Genomic DNA, 17904 nt, shown 5'->3' with positions numbered 1-17904 from the left:
CGTCTGCATAACATCGGAGGCGACGCTCTAAAATGGCTGGAATCATTCCTGCATAACAGATCCTTCCAGATCTCTGATGGGGACATAACATCAGTCAGAAAACCCCTAGACTGTGGAGTACCACAGGGCTCCTCTCTGAGCCCTGTGCTCTTCAATGTCTATATGAAACCATTGGCTGGGCTCGTCGAACCATCAGGCATAAAAATTGTATCATATGCCGACGATACCCAGCTAGTGGTTTCACTGACGCAGGAAAGCACCGGCCACACCTCAGGAAACCTGATGAACTGCCTAGAGGATATAAAAAAGTGGATGACAGGCTCTTCATTAAATCTGAATGGAGATAAAACGGAGCTCATGCTCCTAGGCTGTTTCACCCACTTTACTCCCTTCCATGTGGCCTGGATGTTTGGGTACACCTCCCATCCCCAAAGAGAGTGTAAAAAGCCTGGGAGTGTGGCTGGATAAAAACCTCTCCTTCTCCACCCAGGCCACTAAACTTTCCGCCATCTGTTTTGGCTTACTTAGAACACTAAGGAAGGTCCTCCCCCTCCTCCCAATGGAAGCAAAACAAGTGGCAGTTCAAGGCCTGATCCAGTCCCGGCTGGACTCAAATAACACTCTGTATGTGGGGGCCCCAGAGCTGTCCATGCGAAAACTGCAGGTCGTCCAAAACTGCGCCGCCCGCACGTTGCTGCAGATTCCAAAGACGCAGTCCGCAATACCAGCCCTGGTCGCCCTACATTGGCTCCCAGTAAAGCAGAGAGTGGCTTTTAAGGCACTAGGCATCGCCCATCGAGCTTTCTGGGGGTCTGGCCCAAGAATCCTCAACAAACTGGTCACTCAATACCATCCTAACAGAAACCTCCGATCTACGGAAGCTTTTCTAGCCGTAGTCCCAAGAGTGCGGAGAGCCAGGACCGGAGGAAGGATGTTCTCCTTAAACGCTGCGAAGATGTGGAACACACTCCCGCTACAAATCAGGTCCAATCCCAACTTACTCTCATTCCGAAAGCAACTGAAAACTTACTTGTTCACTAGATCCATCTAAACTCGTCTCCATCACTCATCAGTTCTGTTTTTTATGCCTCAGCGCTTGGACGCCCATTGGGGCAGCAATCACGCTTTACAAATCACAATACAAAACAATACAATACGACGTGTATAAGGCAGCCGCCTGTTACCAAAGGAACTCTGATGGATAGAATTATGTTGCAACAGCATCTAAATGGTCTGATGAATATCGAGATCGATTCTGATTCCGACTATTGCTTGCCTACATGAGGGCAAAAGGAGCGTCTGAGGTTCCGTGACAATTGTAAGTGGTGTTTTCGACTCGCACGAATATGGTCGAGTCTGGTATCTATGAACCGCAAATGACGAGTTTAGTGGGTGTACGCGTTTTCGCTGTGCTAGCCTAAACCGTTCGTTTGTTTTGTGGGTTTCTTCATCTGAACCCACGGGTTCCATCTTAGATACGGCATCCATTTTGTTTCTTGCCCTCAAGTAGCCAGCGAACGGACGCTGTCCGCTTCGCGACCCTGGGATTCCCAAACTCTTGCGGAAGACACGTGTTCCTTTGAAGGTGTCTTTATGATGAGGGGGATGGCACTGTAAGGCAGATGGCCCCGCACGAGGCTCATCTTGCCGTGCCGGTCTATTGTTTCAGTTGTGCATTCATTAGGCACGTCCCCTTTGATGCCTGCAACTCGTGTTTTCTGATACCACCCCTTTTACACCCTCTTCGATCTGTTCACTGTCCTTGTCTTCCTCTGCACCAGTTTCTGTCTCTTCCTTGATTCGTTTACAGCCGAACGGAATGTACTAATGGTGGGAAGATGTACTTTTACAGTTGGGAACTGCCAAATGCTACTGTAATCATGTTCCGGGCCCTGAATACATGAAAGCGACCCCCTATGACCTTTACGATGGGAACCAGGTTGTAATCTTTTGTGCACCATGTTATCCTATGCTCAAAAACTGTATAAGAAGAGCGATCCACAGACACAATTTGAAGCAGACTCCTCGAACTTGCACATGTTGTACTTCCTGTGACTTCTGTGTTCCCTGCAGTAATAAACCTCGAATCTTTGACACCGAAGGAAGTGTCCCGTGTTTCTGTCATTTGTATGCCGGAACAGGTTACCCACGAAGGTTTTAGGTGTTATCCCTGGCACCGCTGGGTCTTAGAAAAACCCAGTCCTTCAGACCTGGTGGCCGGGAGGCTGTGAGATAGAGTTTTTTGTGAATAATTTCTTGGCAGTATATTGTTTTCATTTAGTCATGGCAGCGGAAGACTATAGGGTGCTTGAGGCGATCAGGCTCCTTAGTAAGGCGGGCAGACTGGATTTGGTGCTCGGGATGTGGCTGGGCCGTCGCTTCCTCAGCGACAGGCCTCAGCTGGAGTAGCGGTGGTGGTGGTGGCCTGCTTGACCCCTAAGCGTTCTAGATCAGATGTGGTAAGTGAACGGGGCTGCTCTCGCTTGATGAAGGCGGCCCCTGGTTTGAAAGTGCAGTGTTTGGAGGCAGGTGTCCCGGGGGATGACGCTGGCCGTTCGCTGGTGCCTGTCTGGCCACCGGGTGATCTGTCGGCGATGTGTGTGGAGCCGCGGGAGCTTTTTCAGGCCCCGGTGGCTCCTAAGAGAGCAGTTTCGGCCCCCGCCCAGTGGGGGAAGCGAGGGAGAAAGCGCGGAGGCAAGATGCGCTCTGCCTCTGCCTCGGCGGCTAGCGAGCAAGGAATTCTGACGGGAGGGGGGGGAGGAGTCCGCATACCTGGTGGTCTCTCCGGCGCTTGTTCTGCCTTCAGCTGTGGTTTGCGCTGGGGAGGCTCGAGAGGAGTTAATCGATCCTCCCTCTAATGGGCCGCTTTCATTAGGTTTGGCTGCAGGAGAAGAGGTGGGGCGGGTTTTCATACGCCGGCCCGTTTTTCTCATTTAAGGCATGACGCTGAGTTTGTGGATGAAGGGAATGCAAGGGCAATTAGCGGGGCATATGATACTCGAGGGGCAGAGGCGCCTTTTAGCCCCCTGTTTTCTCCACAAGGTTCATATAGGGGTGAAGTGGTGTCTGTACACAGTGGGTCGGTTGGGGAAGGGGAGTGGGCACAGGTTGGGGGGTGTGAGGGTTACAATGTGGGGGTTCAGGGTCAGGAATTTTGCCATCCCCCTCTCATGCTTTGGTTTCTGGTAAGGATACCCCTGGGGATGCTTTTAAGGCTGCTACGGTTTCACCTCTGCGGGTAGGATTTCAGAGTCAGGGTGTGAGGGCCAGGTCATGGGAGGGCCTTGATGTGTTTCCTTCATGATCTGAGGGTGTGTGTGAGGCTACGTTTGGATGGAGTGGCGAGGGGTATGTTCAACAGGACAGTGTTGGGGCAATTTTGGGGTTCCAGGTTTTAAGGTGGGGGTTTGGTAAGGGAAGAGGTTCTCAGGATTTGGCATTTCAGGAGAGTGGTGAGAGGAGAGGCCAGGTTCTAGGTCCAGCATCGGCGGTGGGGCAGGCAATGTTAGATAGGAGTAGTTGTGATGAGGTGTGTGAGCCTCCCCCCCCCCTCTTGTGGTGTCAATTTTAAGGACAGTAGTTCGGATTTTCAGCGCAGTGAGCAGGTGATGGGGCCTTGTCTGGTGAGCGTGTTTCTGGTGGGTTTGTGGAGTTTGGTGTTTTTGGTAGTAAGGGACCTGGCACATCAGTCCAGCCTTTTTCTTTTCAGGCTAGGGGAGGACACGGAGCGGCGGACTCGGTAGGGCGAAGTGCGGCTCAATGGCGCCGAGGAGAAGGGAGGGTGAAGCCTAGCGCGGCACATTCCGTACTGACGGGGGTTGGTCTACGCAGGACATCATGCGCTTAGGGCGTTGGTCATCTAACTGTTTTCAGCGCTATGTAAGGAATTAAGCGGGGGAGGCGCTTGCGTCATCCTCTTTTTCTTAAATTTGATACTGCTTTTCTCTTTTCAGGTTCTGTGACGGGGCCCCGCTCAGCAGCTATGACCATATGGATTGTGGGGCATTCCTTTGTGAAGCGGGCACATGTTCAAGCATGCAATAGCTACTTTGGATCTCTGCTGAGTTTTAATGAGCGCTTGTTCAATGTCATTTGGAAGGGCAAAGGAGGCATGCTTTGGAGGGAGTTAATTCCTTCACTTAATTCTTGGTTGGTTGGGGGTCTCTGTCCGGATGTGTTGGTGATTCATTTGGGGGAGAATGATCTTTGTGGGGTCAAGGGTGTGGTTTTTTGAGGGCGATGAAGAAAGATCTTTCTCTTTTAAAAAAGCAGTGGGCAGGTTGCTATGTCTTGTGGACTGAGTTGGTTCCACGGAGGTCTTGGAGGGGTGCGATCAAGCCAAAAGCAATCGACAGGGCTCATAAGAAGATTAACCTTGAAGTTTCTAGATTTTGTAGAGGTTTGGGTTATAGCCGAGTGACTCGTGGTGACATTCGTTATGATACGGTGGAGTTTTTTTCGTAGCGATGGGGTTCACATTTCCAGGTTGGGCATGTTGGGCATGGATTTGTATTGTCTTGAATGGAGAGAGGTTTTGTCGCGTTGTTTGAAGATTCGGGACTTTGCTGGCTAGATTATTGTGTGATTTTGTTAGTCTGTGGCGCTGGTTGGGGGGGCAGAAAGGGGGGGGGGTGTATTTCTCCCCCCCCCCCGCTTTCTGGGTGGCGGGGGTTACTAGATTTTTGCCAGGCTTGGCAAGTTTGTGGTTGTCATTTGCTTAGTTGTGGCATCGTCAGGGGGAGTCGGACAGGATAAGTTGTTGGGGTAGTTACATAGGTTGGAGGCCAAGAGTTGTTGGAGGGCAAACGGGGGAGTTTGGTTTATGGTTTGGGGGATTTGATAAGTTGAAATGTTTATGCAGGGTTTTCCATTGGTTGTATTTTTATAATGATGTAATATACGGGTGGGGGCGGGGTTGATGACGTTTTAGGGGTGGGGGTAGTGATTGGGGGTTTGAGGAAGTTTTATATTTAGTGAGGATTAGTTTTGTAAGGCAGTGGCCGAGGTTTTAATTTGTTAAATGTCAACCTGTTTCAATAAAGCGGCCTTTAGTTGGTTTGCTCACCCCCACACCCCTCCCTCCCAAAGGTTCTTTATCCAAAGTCATGAAGAGCTGGGAAACATGCAATGTTCTGAATATGTATTGTTAGGGGTTCTTTATCCTGCATAGAGCATGATTTGTCACCAGTGGGGCGCGTGACCTAGACAAAATCAGCGGGACTGAATTCATGGCGCGCATTCTGATGACTTTTTGTCTCATTCTTTTTATAAGAGATATCTTGCCTTGATATATAACAAAGAAAAGCAGTTCAGCATCAGAAGACAAGAAGATAGCACAGATAAGGCTTTGCAACCGTTAACATTTCCAATGCTCTCTTACACACAAAATCTGCAACCCCGATGTGTAGCTTGGTGAAGGGTCCAAGCTTCGCCCCAGTTTTTACAGTAATGCAAATAATGGCAACCTCGAGTGAGTTCTGCTTTGTACTGTGTTTGCGTTCACAGTTACGAACGGCTAGCTAAAAAGTTGTACTACGTCTAAGACTCGCGCCGTCTTCTGGTATCGCTCGCATAGCTGCCCGCTCAGTGATGCAAAGGTCTTTCTCAACTCTTGTCTCTGTTCCTAAGAGTAGTGTCACTCTCCCTCACCTCATTGGCGCCCTAGGCAGTGTAATGCCCTCATGGTGCAGGTCTTCTGTTACTCACACAAAAGGTGATGGGGGTGTTGCTTGCAAAACGTTGAACCAATGGCAACACTTGTGGTAGCGTTCTAACCCATCATTGTTTGACCACTGTGCCACTCTAGACAAAGGTCTGTCTTATGCAAATCAGTATTGACCTTACTCCCTACGGGACAGTCCGCCCTGAACTGCCAGGCAAAGCCCTCTCTAGAAGGGAACACAAGCAACCGCAGACTGGTTCCGGCTTTATTAGGCCTTGTCAATGAGGTGTGACTTGGATTGTATGGCCTAGTGAACAAATGACCGTTGTCTGGGACCTTCCAGTTCCAGCAGATTGAGGGGTAGGTTCTCCGCCAATTCATGGAGAAGACGCGACACTAGTTCTTTCAGTGTCGACACATGCTGGAATACGCGGACACGAACCACTGACCCGAACGCGATTGACCTTCTAGATTGACAGGTACCACATTTAGGGTGCTGTCTGTGCTCTTTCAATTACACTACAATTGACCACCACTGATAGTGTAAATAAAATTTGCTACTGGTCCTGAAGAATTGCTGTCTAAATGACAGTTTGGCGAGAAACATGTTAACCTTAGAACGCGGTACCCTGTAACATTACTACAGGGGTGCGCCACACTCCGTTTTAATCAGGAAAGGGGCCATTCACATTAAAATACTTCTGACTGGACCCCCACCTCCTATTTTAACCTCACTTTCCTTTACTTCTACACTCACTAGGCCCCTCACACGCACTGCACCCTACGGCAAGGAATTAAAGATCTACGCCAAAGAGCCCCTTCAAGGGTGCCGTTCAGGTATTGCAGCGCCGACCCGACGAGAGCAGACCCAATGATGAAGCAAGACACCTAGTTGGCTGGGTGTGTGAGGATCCTAAATCCAACAAGAGGAATTCCCCTCCTCCATCTAGATATGAAGTGAGCTGTTGCTCTCTTGTGCAAACTGTTTTATTCAGTCAGGAACTGCATTCCCTTTTGTATTGATACATTTGTCAGGCATGTATGCTGGACCTGTTAAAAAAGCCCTAAGCTTCCCTTCTTTGTAGGCAACCCTTGGCCATCACAGAAATTGTGATGGGAGGAATGTTTACCACCGTCAATCACTCTGGCTAGCACTCCAACCTATCATTTTTAACCCAACTGTGTTACTGTAGACATAGACCTACCATTTGCATATCAGTAATGACCCTGCTCCTCTTGGGAACAGTCAATCAGAAACTACAAGGTGAGGCCCCCACCAGAAGAGAACCCCAGTGCGGTGTTGGCTTTTATAGGCCTCGTCAGTGAGGTGTAGCTTAGATTCTGTGGTACAGTCAGCCAGGGACCCTACCTGGGAATACCCTTGGCCACTTAGGGCATTAAATAAAATACACAAAAGGCAACAACAGGACTGCTTGCAAATAATCGAAATCACTGGTAATCACTCTGGGTAGCATTTCATCTCATTGTTGTTTGGACACTGCCCCTCTAGCCTGAGGCCCACCTTATGCAAATCAGTACTGCACGGCTCCTTATGGGAACAGTCCATTCTGAACTACTGCTGAGTCATGAAATGATTAGAGAGTAGTCACACATCAGGATTTGGTTTATTTTTTACATTTTATGATTTTTAAAAATTGGCAGATTGGGCAATAATGTTGATACTGGGCTAAAAACAGCTAGATGTTTCCAAATGCCAACACAAGCGGACTTAACCGTGGATTAGAGAGAGCAGTATTGAAAAAATCCATATAAAATTCAACCAGAATCCAATCTGTTTTAGTGCTTGGGTCTGACAAGGATAAACTCCATGTCTGGGGGCTTAACATATGAAGGTTTCCTTCTTTATTTTTTTTTTTAAACTCATACGTTGTACTTTCATCAGACCAGATCTGAGGATATATTTTATGGATGATGTCTTTAAGTAGAGAGGTGTATATTGGTGAATGTTCACCCCAGAACTTAAATCACCAATACAAGACGTTACCAAGAACGTTTGCTATTGAGATTTATAAAGGATGAATCTGAAACATGTGGGAACTGATTCACAAAGGGTCTCTGCACTCGTGGGGGAGTCTCAGCACTCGGGGTGAAATATCCACAGTGAGAACTCTCATTGCGGAGATTCCACCCAGAGTGCGAGACTCCCCCACGACCGTGGGACCTCCGCGACAAGTGCCAAGACTCCCCACATGACTGTGGGGCCTCTGCTACGAGTGCCGAGACTCCCCCATGACTATGGGGTCTCAATACCAGGAGCAGAGACTCCCCCACGACTACTGGGCCTCCACCACAAGAGACTCTCCCATGACTGCAGGGCCTCTGCCACAAGTGTGGAGACTCCCCCTTGACTGCGGAGCCTCTGGTACGAGTGTGGAGACTCCACCTTGACTGCGGAGCCTCTGCCACGAGTGCAGAGACTCCCCCTTGACTGTGGGGCCTCTGCCACAAGTGTGCAGACTACCCCTTGACTGCGGGGCCTCTGCCACAAGTGCGGAGACTCCCCTATGACTGCGGGGCCTCTGCCACGAGTGCAGAGACTCCCCCTTGACTGTGGGGCCTCTGCCACAAATGTGGAGACTCCCCCTTGACTGTGGGGCCTCTGCCACAAATGTGGAGACTCCCCCTTGACTGTGGGGCCTCCACTACGAGTGCGGAGACTCCCCCATGACTGAGGGGCCTCCACTACAAGTCTGGAGACTCCCCCTTGACTGCGGAGCCTCTGCCACGAGTGCAGAGACTCCCCCTTGACTGCGGGCCTCTGCCACAAATGTGGAGACTCCCCCTTGACTGCGGTCCTCTGCCACATGTGTGGAGACCACCCCTTGACTGCGGGGCCTCCACCACGAGAGCAGTGACTCCCCCATGACTGCGGGGCCTCTGCCACGAGTGCAGAGACTCCCCCTTGACTGCGGAGCCTCTGCCACAAGTGTGGAGACTCCACCTTGACTGCGGGGCCTCCACTACGAGTGCGGAGACTCCCTTATGACTGAGGGGCCTCTGCCACGAGTGCAGAGACTCCCCCTTGATTGCGGGGCCTCTGCCACGAGTGTGGAGATTCCCCCTTGATTGCGGGGCCTCTGCCACAAGTGTGGAGACTACCCCTTGATTGCGGAGCCTCCAACAAGTGTGGAGACTCCCCCTTGACTGCGGGGCTTCCATTAAGAGTGCAGAGACTCCCCCATAACTGTGGGGCCTCTACTACGAGTGCAGAGACTCCCCCTTGATTGCGGGGCCTCTGCCACGAGTGTGGAGATTCCCCCTTGATTGCAGGGCCTCTGCCACAAGTGTGGAGACTCCCCCTTAATTGCGGAGCCTCCAACAAGTGTGGAGACTCCCCCTTGACTGCGGGGCTTCCATTAAGAGTGCAGAGACTCCCCCATAACTGTGGGGCCTATACCACGAGTGCAGAGACACCCCCATGACTGTGAGGCTTCCGCCACAAGTGCAGAGACTCCTCCATGACTGCGGGGCCTCCGCTACGAGTGCGGAGGCCCTTCGTGAATCTGGCTTGTGGTGTCTTAGCACTAAAATAATGAACTATTTTTGGAGAATATCTGAATATCTTGCCATTGGAGAGCAAAGTACTTGGCTTTCAAGTACGGCTTAGAAAGGAAAAAGGAGGGGCAAACAACCTCATTTGAATGTTAACAAAAGATAAGTAGTTCATTAACTCATCTTACCTTATTCAAATAAACCTTATAGGTTGCCTCTCGTAGACAGAAATGTTATTCCGAGGAAAGACGAGGCAGTGTGTTGTTTCGAGGTCTTGAAACGGGTGATGGTCCAGCTAGGCAATGCCAGGAGAAATATGTAGATTCACTCTTCAATGGACTTGTGCTCCACTGAGACCTTCTCTCACAGGACCATGACAGACGAGGACGAAACCTTGATAGAAAAGAAGAGAAAGATGAGGGAGAGTACCCAGGCACACGTTCAAGAGAGGAGCAGTGAAACCCTGAGCATCTTGGAAAAAATGCAACTCAGAATTCGGAAGAGGTGAAATTGGAGTTTTTTCTGAATGAAAAGGTTCACAGGTGCGAGAGACAATGGGTATTTGGACAATAAAGAATCTACTTTCGGTCAAGCTGAATCACTTACAGAACAGGGGATTGACTTGCTTTAGCATAGAAGGACACCAGACACAGAGGAAGGTGAGAATCTGACCAAAGAAGAAGAAGGCAAGAATTTCTGACACTGAAAAAGGAGAGATTAAGAGGAACACTAAGTAAGAAGAGGTGGGAGGGAAACTGGCACTAAAATAGAGGAGGAAGTAGTGAAGTGTAATGCCGAAAGGAAGAAAGAAAGAAGCTCTTAACAGAAAGAGGAAAGGAGGACATAGTAGCCCTAAGGGCTCCCTTATGGCACATCCGTGTTATAGTATGTGTAGTTGTAGTGCACGGCTAATCACCCACGAGGGTATCCAGACGGTGAGTAGGGTAGGCCTAAGGGGGAGGAGGAGATCATGCGGGTTTTGTCTGGAACAACCATATCTTGAGGGTCCTTCTAAACTCTGTGGGTGGGTTTCTCAGGTGTTTCTGGAGGTCGTTCGGGTGTGAGGTATGCGTTGGAGCGTCCTCTTGATGCGAAGGAGGTGTGCTATTGCCTCGGGCACAGATCGAAGGTGTATGGCGAGTTGGTGGAACTTGGGGCAGTGGGTGAGGTAAGCTGGACCGGTATTGTGGAGAACGTTGTAGGAGTGGGTGTGTAGCTTAAACTTACATCTTCCCTGGACTGGGTGCCAGTGGTGATTGTGAGATGTGGTATTTGGCAGGATATTCAGGATGAATCGGACGGCGGCATTTTGGGGGGTTTGGAGTCGGCATAGAAAATGGGCTGGGATTCCGATGTAGAGTGTGGCTGCAGAATCTGCTCAGTTTCTAAGCCTGCTCAATAGCAAGGCAAAGTTAGGAGGTTCTGTATGCAATGGAAAGAGGTAATGTGTATGTGTGTGATGAGGTTCAGAGGCAGCATGCGTATATATGTGCTTGTTTAAGCGGAGAGTTAGTGCACGTGAATGTAATAGATGTAGGTTATTAGTGTGCAATGAGGTGTACAGCATGTGTAAGTATTGATAGATTAGGCAACATGTGTGTGCGGACACATTTGAGTTGCCAAGAGTGTGTAGAGAGAAAATGCAAGTTATAAATGCATGGGTGTTAAGATGAGAAGTAGTGTGTGTGTGAGAGAGATATGAGAAGCTGAGTTGTATGTGTGATGAGGGGCTAGGTGTGTGCATATAATTGTGTGTGTGGGTGATTAAGTGCAGGGAAAATGTGACAGAATATGCTAGAGCTGCGGTGGAAAGATCTTGCCTGCATGTAGTAAAATGGCAATATTTGTGCGAATTTGAGTGAGAGATAAAATGCCTTCATAAGTGAGAGACCAGGAGTTTTATCAGCGCTGTAAGTGTCACAGATTCCACATTTATACGTGTAACAAGGTGTAGGATGTATGATGATGAAAGCAGATTTGGCAAGTATAAGATCTTGGTGCTGAACAAAAGCAGCTTTTAACCAAACAAAAAGATACAAAGAGGAGAAGGGCCAGGTGCAGAAGATTAGCCGTCACATGCAGGAAGATGCGAAGGGACCAGGACTCAAATGGAATGACCGCCTATGATGAGCAGCTAGGAAGCAATGTCAGGGTTTTCAAGATGGCCGCCATAGGACCCGTGACACCACCCTTCCGCTGAAAGACTGTGAAGTCTTGGAACACACACAACATGCAGTGGACCCTTGATGTGGATGCAGAATAGTAAGACACCAGTTCTGAATTTCAAGTGATAAGGAATCACAAAACAGACTGCTCTATGGCACAAGCAGGGCCGGCTTTAGGACAGTGAGACTGGTGCGGCCGCACTGGGCACTGGGGGAAGGAGCTCCGGCCTCGGGCGAGGGGGCACTGTATTTAGCAAAAACTTAAGATTGAAAAACACCTTCAGCAGAGTTCCTCATGAGTCCAGCTTTTAGGCAGCAATACAAAAGTCAGAATAACTCTTGTGATTAATGTCCCTGCTAGAGAGAGAGAGACCAGAGTTTTGTCTAGGGGCAATTTTGACTTGATATAAAGTAGCGCTTAGGGTTAATATGCCTGCTGCAAAGAATGTGTACCATAAATGTAAATGCCAGCATTTGTAAATGTACAGGAATTTATATAGCGCTTGCTTAGGGAACCTGTCTTGGTATTTCCCTGTGAGATAACCCCGGCAGGGTCTCCGCAAGGTGAAAGCTAGGCATCCCGCCGCGAGGGGCCGTTGTGGAGGTTAAGCAAGCTATTGCCCAGAGTCGCAGAGTGTGAACCCGTGAATCAAGTAGGCAGCAGAGCAAGAATTGTCGAGTCCATGGACATTTTTAGGACTCAAGACCCCGTCGAGCCGGGAATTGAACCCTGGTCCCGGGCTGACCTCTGCTTCCAGGTCTGCCTCCTCTAACAAGTGAGCCACACTTCTCCACTTCTAAAGCGCACAGCTACCTCTGGAAAGGTGTACCGGCGCTGGGGGCCATCGGAAAGATTAAGCGAGCAATTACCCAGAGTCACATGGTGCGGGCTAACCTGCCGCCGGGGATCGATCTGTTAACTCTGTGGTCCGGAGTCAGGCAACCTGGCCGCTGCGCCACATCTCTTCCACTACAGTGCAGATCACAGATCTGTATTTTATGTGGATAGCTGAGTGGATTATTGCTTTTGTCAAGGTGATCCTTTTGTTACCTCAGTACATAAGATACATCTCTCATATAGAACAGTGACTGTTATGAACTGTCATCAAAGAGCTGCAATCAAACTGCATAAAATAGGTTAAGACGGTTTGGTTTTCTCCACAGTATTTCATTATTTATTCCTAATGTTGCTGAAAAGGGTTTGTTGGGTAGATATACATTCTTATTAGTAAAGTCAGCCTCTACCAGCGCTTTATATGAAATGAAATGCATGTATGAGAGGGGCTATGGAGAGATTTTGCCTGGTGGTCGTGAGGGAATCTGAGGGCACCAACAGCTCTAAAGCAGCCCTTGGTACAAGGCAAAGTAAATTACATTACAAAACACAGGCTGTATATGCTAGGGCAACTATTGGAGCGCAGGAGAAGCGTTGTATCCTTAACCCACATAAAGGGATGGGCTGTGGTGTTCTGGATCAACTGCAGCTCAGAGAGGACACTCCTGGATTTCCACATAGAGCGTGTTATGAGGTGCACTGGATGTGGACGGGACGTTTTAGCGATGTGTGTGTTTGGGGGAGTATTTGTGTGTGGGAGAGTCAGTGTGAGTGCTGGTGAACCCATACAAACACAACATCTGTGAGGACCTTCGTGCTTCTGGAGCAGTCCCTGTATATTCAAGCAAGTGCATCAAAAACCTAAAATTGCACTTATATTTGCATCAGTACACCTTACAACCTACCTGAGTAGTAAGGCACGCATGGAGTTAGAATAGTAAATTTACTCCAAATCAGTCAGCAACCAGTCCACTTAGACAGTCGTATATACAAGTCAAGTCAAGTCAAAAGATTTATATAGCGCGCTACATACCCGGAGGGTCTCAAGGCGCTTGAAGAAGGGTGGGGAATTACTTGTCGAATATCCAAGTTTTAAGTTGCTTTCTGTTGGTTCTGAGTGAGACGAAGGTGAGTGGGGAGTGAGTTCCAGGTTTTAGCTGCGAGGTAGGAGAAGGATCTACCTCCCATGGTGGTTTTATTGATGCGAGGTACGGTAGCAAGGGCTTGGTTGGAGGATCGTAGCTGGCGGGAGGGGATGTAGAAGGAAAGTCGTGTGTTGAGGCATTCGGGTCCAAGTTCGTAAAGTGCTTTGTGTGCATGGGTTAGGAGGCGGAAAGTAATCCTCTTATTGACGGGGAGCCAGTGGAGGTTTTTCAGGCGACTAGAGATGTGGTCTTTACGCGGGATGTCTAGTATGAGTCTGGCTGATGCGTTCTGGATGCGTTGGAGTTTTTCTGGAGTCTTGCGGTAATACCGGCGTATAGGGTGTTTCCGTAGTCCAGGCGGCTTGTAACCAGTGCATGGGTGACCGTTTTTCTGGTTTCGGTGGGGACCCAGCGAAATGTTTTTTTGAGCATGCGAAGAATGTTGAAGCAAGATGATGAAACGGCGTTGACTTGTCTGTTCATAGAGAGAGAGGAGTCCAGGATGATGCCCAGGTTCCGTGCGTGGTCCGTCGGGATGGGTGCTTTTCCAAGGGCCTCTGGCCACCAAGAGTCATCCCAGGCGGAGGGGGAGGGACCTAAGATAAGGACTTCTGTTTTGTCTGAGTTCAGTTTCAGACGGCTGTGCTTCATCCACTCGGCTACTTCTTTCATTCCTTCATGTAGGTTGGTTTTGGCGGTGTTCGGGTCTTTGGTGAGTGATAGGATCAGCTGAGTGTCATCCGCGTAGGAGATGATGTTGAGGTTGTGTTGGCGTGCGATGGCCGCGAGGGGGCTCATGTATACGTTGAAGAGGGCGGGACTGAGTGAGGACCCTTGTGGTACGCCGCAGATGACTTCAGTGGCCTCTGAGTTGAATTGTGGGAGGCGGACTCTCTGGGTTCTTCCGGTGAGGAACGAGGTGATCCATTCCAGTGCTTTTCCTTGGATTCCGATGTTTCTGAGGCGCTGTAGAAGGGTGCTATGGCAGACTGTGTCGAAGGCTGCGGAGAGGTCGAGGAGGATGAGGGCAACTGTGTCTCCATTGTACAGTAGAGTTCGAATGTCGTCTGTTGCTGCGATGAGGGCGGTCTCCGTGCTGTGTTTGGCTCGGAAGCTGGACTGTGAGGAGTCGAGGGATTTGTTGGTTTCGAGGAAGGCGGCGAGCTGGTTGTTGACGGCTTTCTCGATGACTTTGGCCGGGAATGGAAGGAGCGAGATGGGGCGGTAGTTTTTGAGTTCGGTGGGGTCCGCTGTGGGTTTTTTCAGAAGGGCGCTAAGTTCTGCGTGTTTCCAGCTTTCCGGGAAGGTGGCGGAGTTGAGGGAGTAGTTGATGACGTCTCGGAGGTGTGGTGCTATGATGGAGTCTGCTTTGTTGAAGATGTGGTGAGGGCAGGGGTCTGTGGGGGATCCTGAGTGGATGGAGTTCATCAGGTGGATGGTGTCCTCAGTGGAGATTGGGTTCCAGTCAGTGAGTGTGTGAGTGAGTTGACAAACACCATTTGGCTATGCCAAGGAATTTGTGCGCGTCATGTTTGGTGATACAACTATTAAAATTAATTTTGTCCTACTTTTTCAGACATTATTTTTCTAATTGCATTCCTCTGATCACACTGAACATATGAGAAAAGTTCTCTTTGTGGTACTGAGCCTGTTCTACTAGTGACATCAGTCTTCATAAAACAGCAGACACCAGGCCCGGCCATTCTCGGGCTTGATCCAAAGACTTGAAACTCTCTCCAGCCGTCTCTCTGGGTCATTTCATCCTTCCAGGCTCTCAGATGCCAATCCCTGTACTTCATCGCCGCCTTCTGTCCTTCTACCTCACAGCTTTGATTCCTCTGATGCTACTGAAGCTCTTCCAATGGCCTCCACTGCCAACAGTAATATTATGTGTATTTGTGTAGCATACAACTCACCCGGGAGGGTATCCCAGCACTTCTTTGCAAATTGTTGCACATTTGCATACCTGTCCATCTGTATTTGTGCACTGCATGATATTTGTGTCAGTGTGACTGACTGCTTTGTAAAGAGTTCCCTGTATGAATGGCTGTCTTTATCTTTATATCCCTATTCACGTCTGCATTTTTCTTTTACCAGCATTTACCTGCAAGTTATCCCTTTAAGACCAAATGTAAGTTTTCTGCATTTTCATGGAAGACTTAGTGCAGGATTTATATTGGGATGAATGGCCCATTTCTCCTTCAGGGTAACAGAGTAAATTACTCCATCGCACTGGCGGACGTACTGTCCACCAGATTTAGGACTGACCGCCACACAGGCAGTCATTTCTTCAAGCATTGCCAGAACCCACCGTCAAGGAGGCGTCAGAGGGGCTTAAACACAGAGGAGACCGAGTAGACTCCGCCATTATTAAACTAAAATTCCGTCCGTATCTAAAATCAGCAGGCGGACCATTATGTTGGCGTTATGCAACAGCGACAGAGTATGCTTACTGCCAACATATAAATCGGGCCCTTAGTTCTTTTATGTAAAGCCCTCCGACTCCTGGTATGCTGTGCTCATACTTTGCAAAACTGCAGAAATATATCCTAACACCAGAGGGTAAGTGTGAGGCCTTCTTGCTAAAGCCCTCAACACTAAAAAGCAGATTCAGGGACCGCTGCGGAGTAGCAATAGTGGTATTTGAAATGGAGTGGTATTTATATAGCGCATGGCTACCCAAAGGCAATAGTGGGACTTAGCCTTGGACATCGAAAGAAGGAGAATGAGGGGAGCTGGTCAGCTATCTACTATAAAACAATATGGGATAAATATAGTGTGCTCACCTTTGAAGAAGTGATCAGTCCTCTATAGTACTTCAAAGCACAGACGCTCCGGAAGTTCCTTCACTTCTGACCTTGGTGTAAAGCCATTTGCACACAATAAAAAAAAGAAAAGAAAAATAAGAATAAATAAACATTCAAACTTTTTATCTTAAAAAAGTATTTGCTTTTGTTACATGTGTAAAATAAATGCATTGATTACAACGTAGAAATTGTGTGTCAAACAAGTAACAACTCAACAGATATTGTTAGGTTTGCAAACGCATATGCCCTCCTTAAATGAAAACCTATATGGGTGTTTTCAAATAAAGGAAATGCCAAAACATCTCAAATAAATACTAGCGAGGAAGCTAAAGGCTCCCACAGAATGCATTGTGTTTAGTATACAAGTCACAGTTTAGAGCTACAGAGGCAGCCATGATATATCAATGTGCATTTTGTTTCCACACTTCGAGGTCTTCTATTCGCGCTCTCCACTTACCATGGAGAAGTGTGGCTCAACGGTTAGAGGCGGCAGACCTGGAGGCAGAGGTCGGCCCGGGACCAGGGTTCAATTCCCGACGCGGCCGGTTGCAGGACCAATGTCAGCGGGCCGATAAATCTCGCCTCGGTGCCACTCTAACCATGGGGTCCCACGCTGCAACTCTGGGCAATAGCTTGCTTAATCTCCACTCCGGCCCCATCACTGCCGGGGATGCCTGGCTGCACCTTGGGGATGCCCAGTAAAGGGACCATCTCACAGGGAAAGCCAGGACGGGTTCCCCAGTGGTACAGCGCTGGGACGCTTCCGGGTAACCGCGCGCTCTATAAATCAAACATTCATTCATACTCATTCATGCTTAGTTTGAGACAAATTCCATTGGTTGAGCTACTTTCCAATTTTCTCTCAGAATTCAACACAAAAAGCAGAAGGATTTCAACAGTTTCCTCATAACTACTAACTTCCATATTTAAGTCTGGCTGAGACATCTTTAGGGTCTTCCAAGACTTACACCATGGTATGGTCAGCGAAGTAGTTTACTCTCAAAATAGATCGAATGGTGTTTCGTTTACTTCCACAGTGTGGAATGAGGGCCAAATATTTTAGGCATCAAATTTCTACTAAACTTCTAAAAAAGGTTAATGGATGCACTATGTATAGGGAAGAAACAAACAGAAATCAGTGACGGTTGGACAACGCCCAGCACCAGGACCACTGGCCCTCCCCCAACAGACAGTACACGCCAAAACAACAATTGCGTCTCCTCCTCCCCATGATACACAAAAGGACTCTTTTAGCTGCCGACACTGTCACTTCTCCTGCGAAACAGCCTACGAAAGATTCCACACCACACCTGCCCACAAGTCCAAGAACACCCCACATCCAGCTCAATGCCCGCTAATTCTGCAAACATGCCACAGAAATCTGGGACTTTTATGAACAACAGTGGTCTCGTGCATAAAACAATTTAGCAACCAGTAAACATAGACGAAATCAGTTCTATATTTTAGAAAGACATGTCCAGCCGGACAGGGGTCCTTCAAGTTTACTGAATAAACAAGATTACACAAATAGAATAAAGATACCTTCCACAAAGCCCCTGTGTGGTGCACAAGCCTGTGCCCAACACTGGCGGGGTGATTACCGTAGGTGAAAATAGGAAAGGGTTTAAATGCAACAAAAGAGTTTTTCTGCTTACATATACAATGTACAGAAAATAACAATTAGCACCGTTACATCAATCTATACAATCAACTTTCTGTATAGGGTGCATCAGCAAGTCGACGGCGTTTCGGTTCCCCTAAAGGGTCATGGGAACCA

At 48.6% G+C, this 17904-nt stretch overlaps 1 protein-coding gene across 1 annotated transcript in view; it reads right to left on the bottom strand.

Annotated features, from left to right (window-relative positions):
- The window catches only part of LOC147725968 (uncharacterized), a 115817-nt gene that overhangs the window by 79481 nt on the left and 18432 nt on the right, over window positions 1-17904 (bottom strand). The window contains exons 2-3 of the mRNA XM_086962840.1: window positions 16107-16172; window positions 9364-9568 (exon numbers count right to left, since the gene is read on the bottom strand). The gene's annotated coding sequence lies outside the window, so the exon portion shown is untranslated. The remainder of the gene's footprint in view (window positions 1-9363; window positions 9569-16106; window positions 16173-17904) is intronic.

The sequence above is a fragment of the Lissotriton vulgaris genome, chromosome 3_1 (assembly GCF_964263255.1).
Source record: "Lissotriton vulgaris chromosome 3_1, aLisVul1.2, whole genome shotgun sequence".
NCBI lineage: Eukaryota > Metazoa > Chordata > Amphibia > Caudata > Salamandridae > Lissotriton > Lissotriton vulgaris.
Note: the sequence above shows the minus strand (reverse complement) of the source record. Positions and strands in the feature narration are given on the sequence as shown.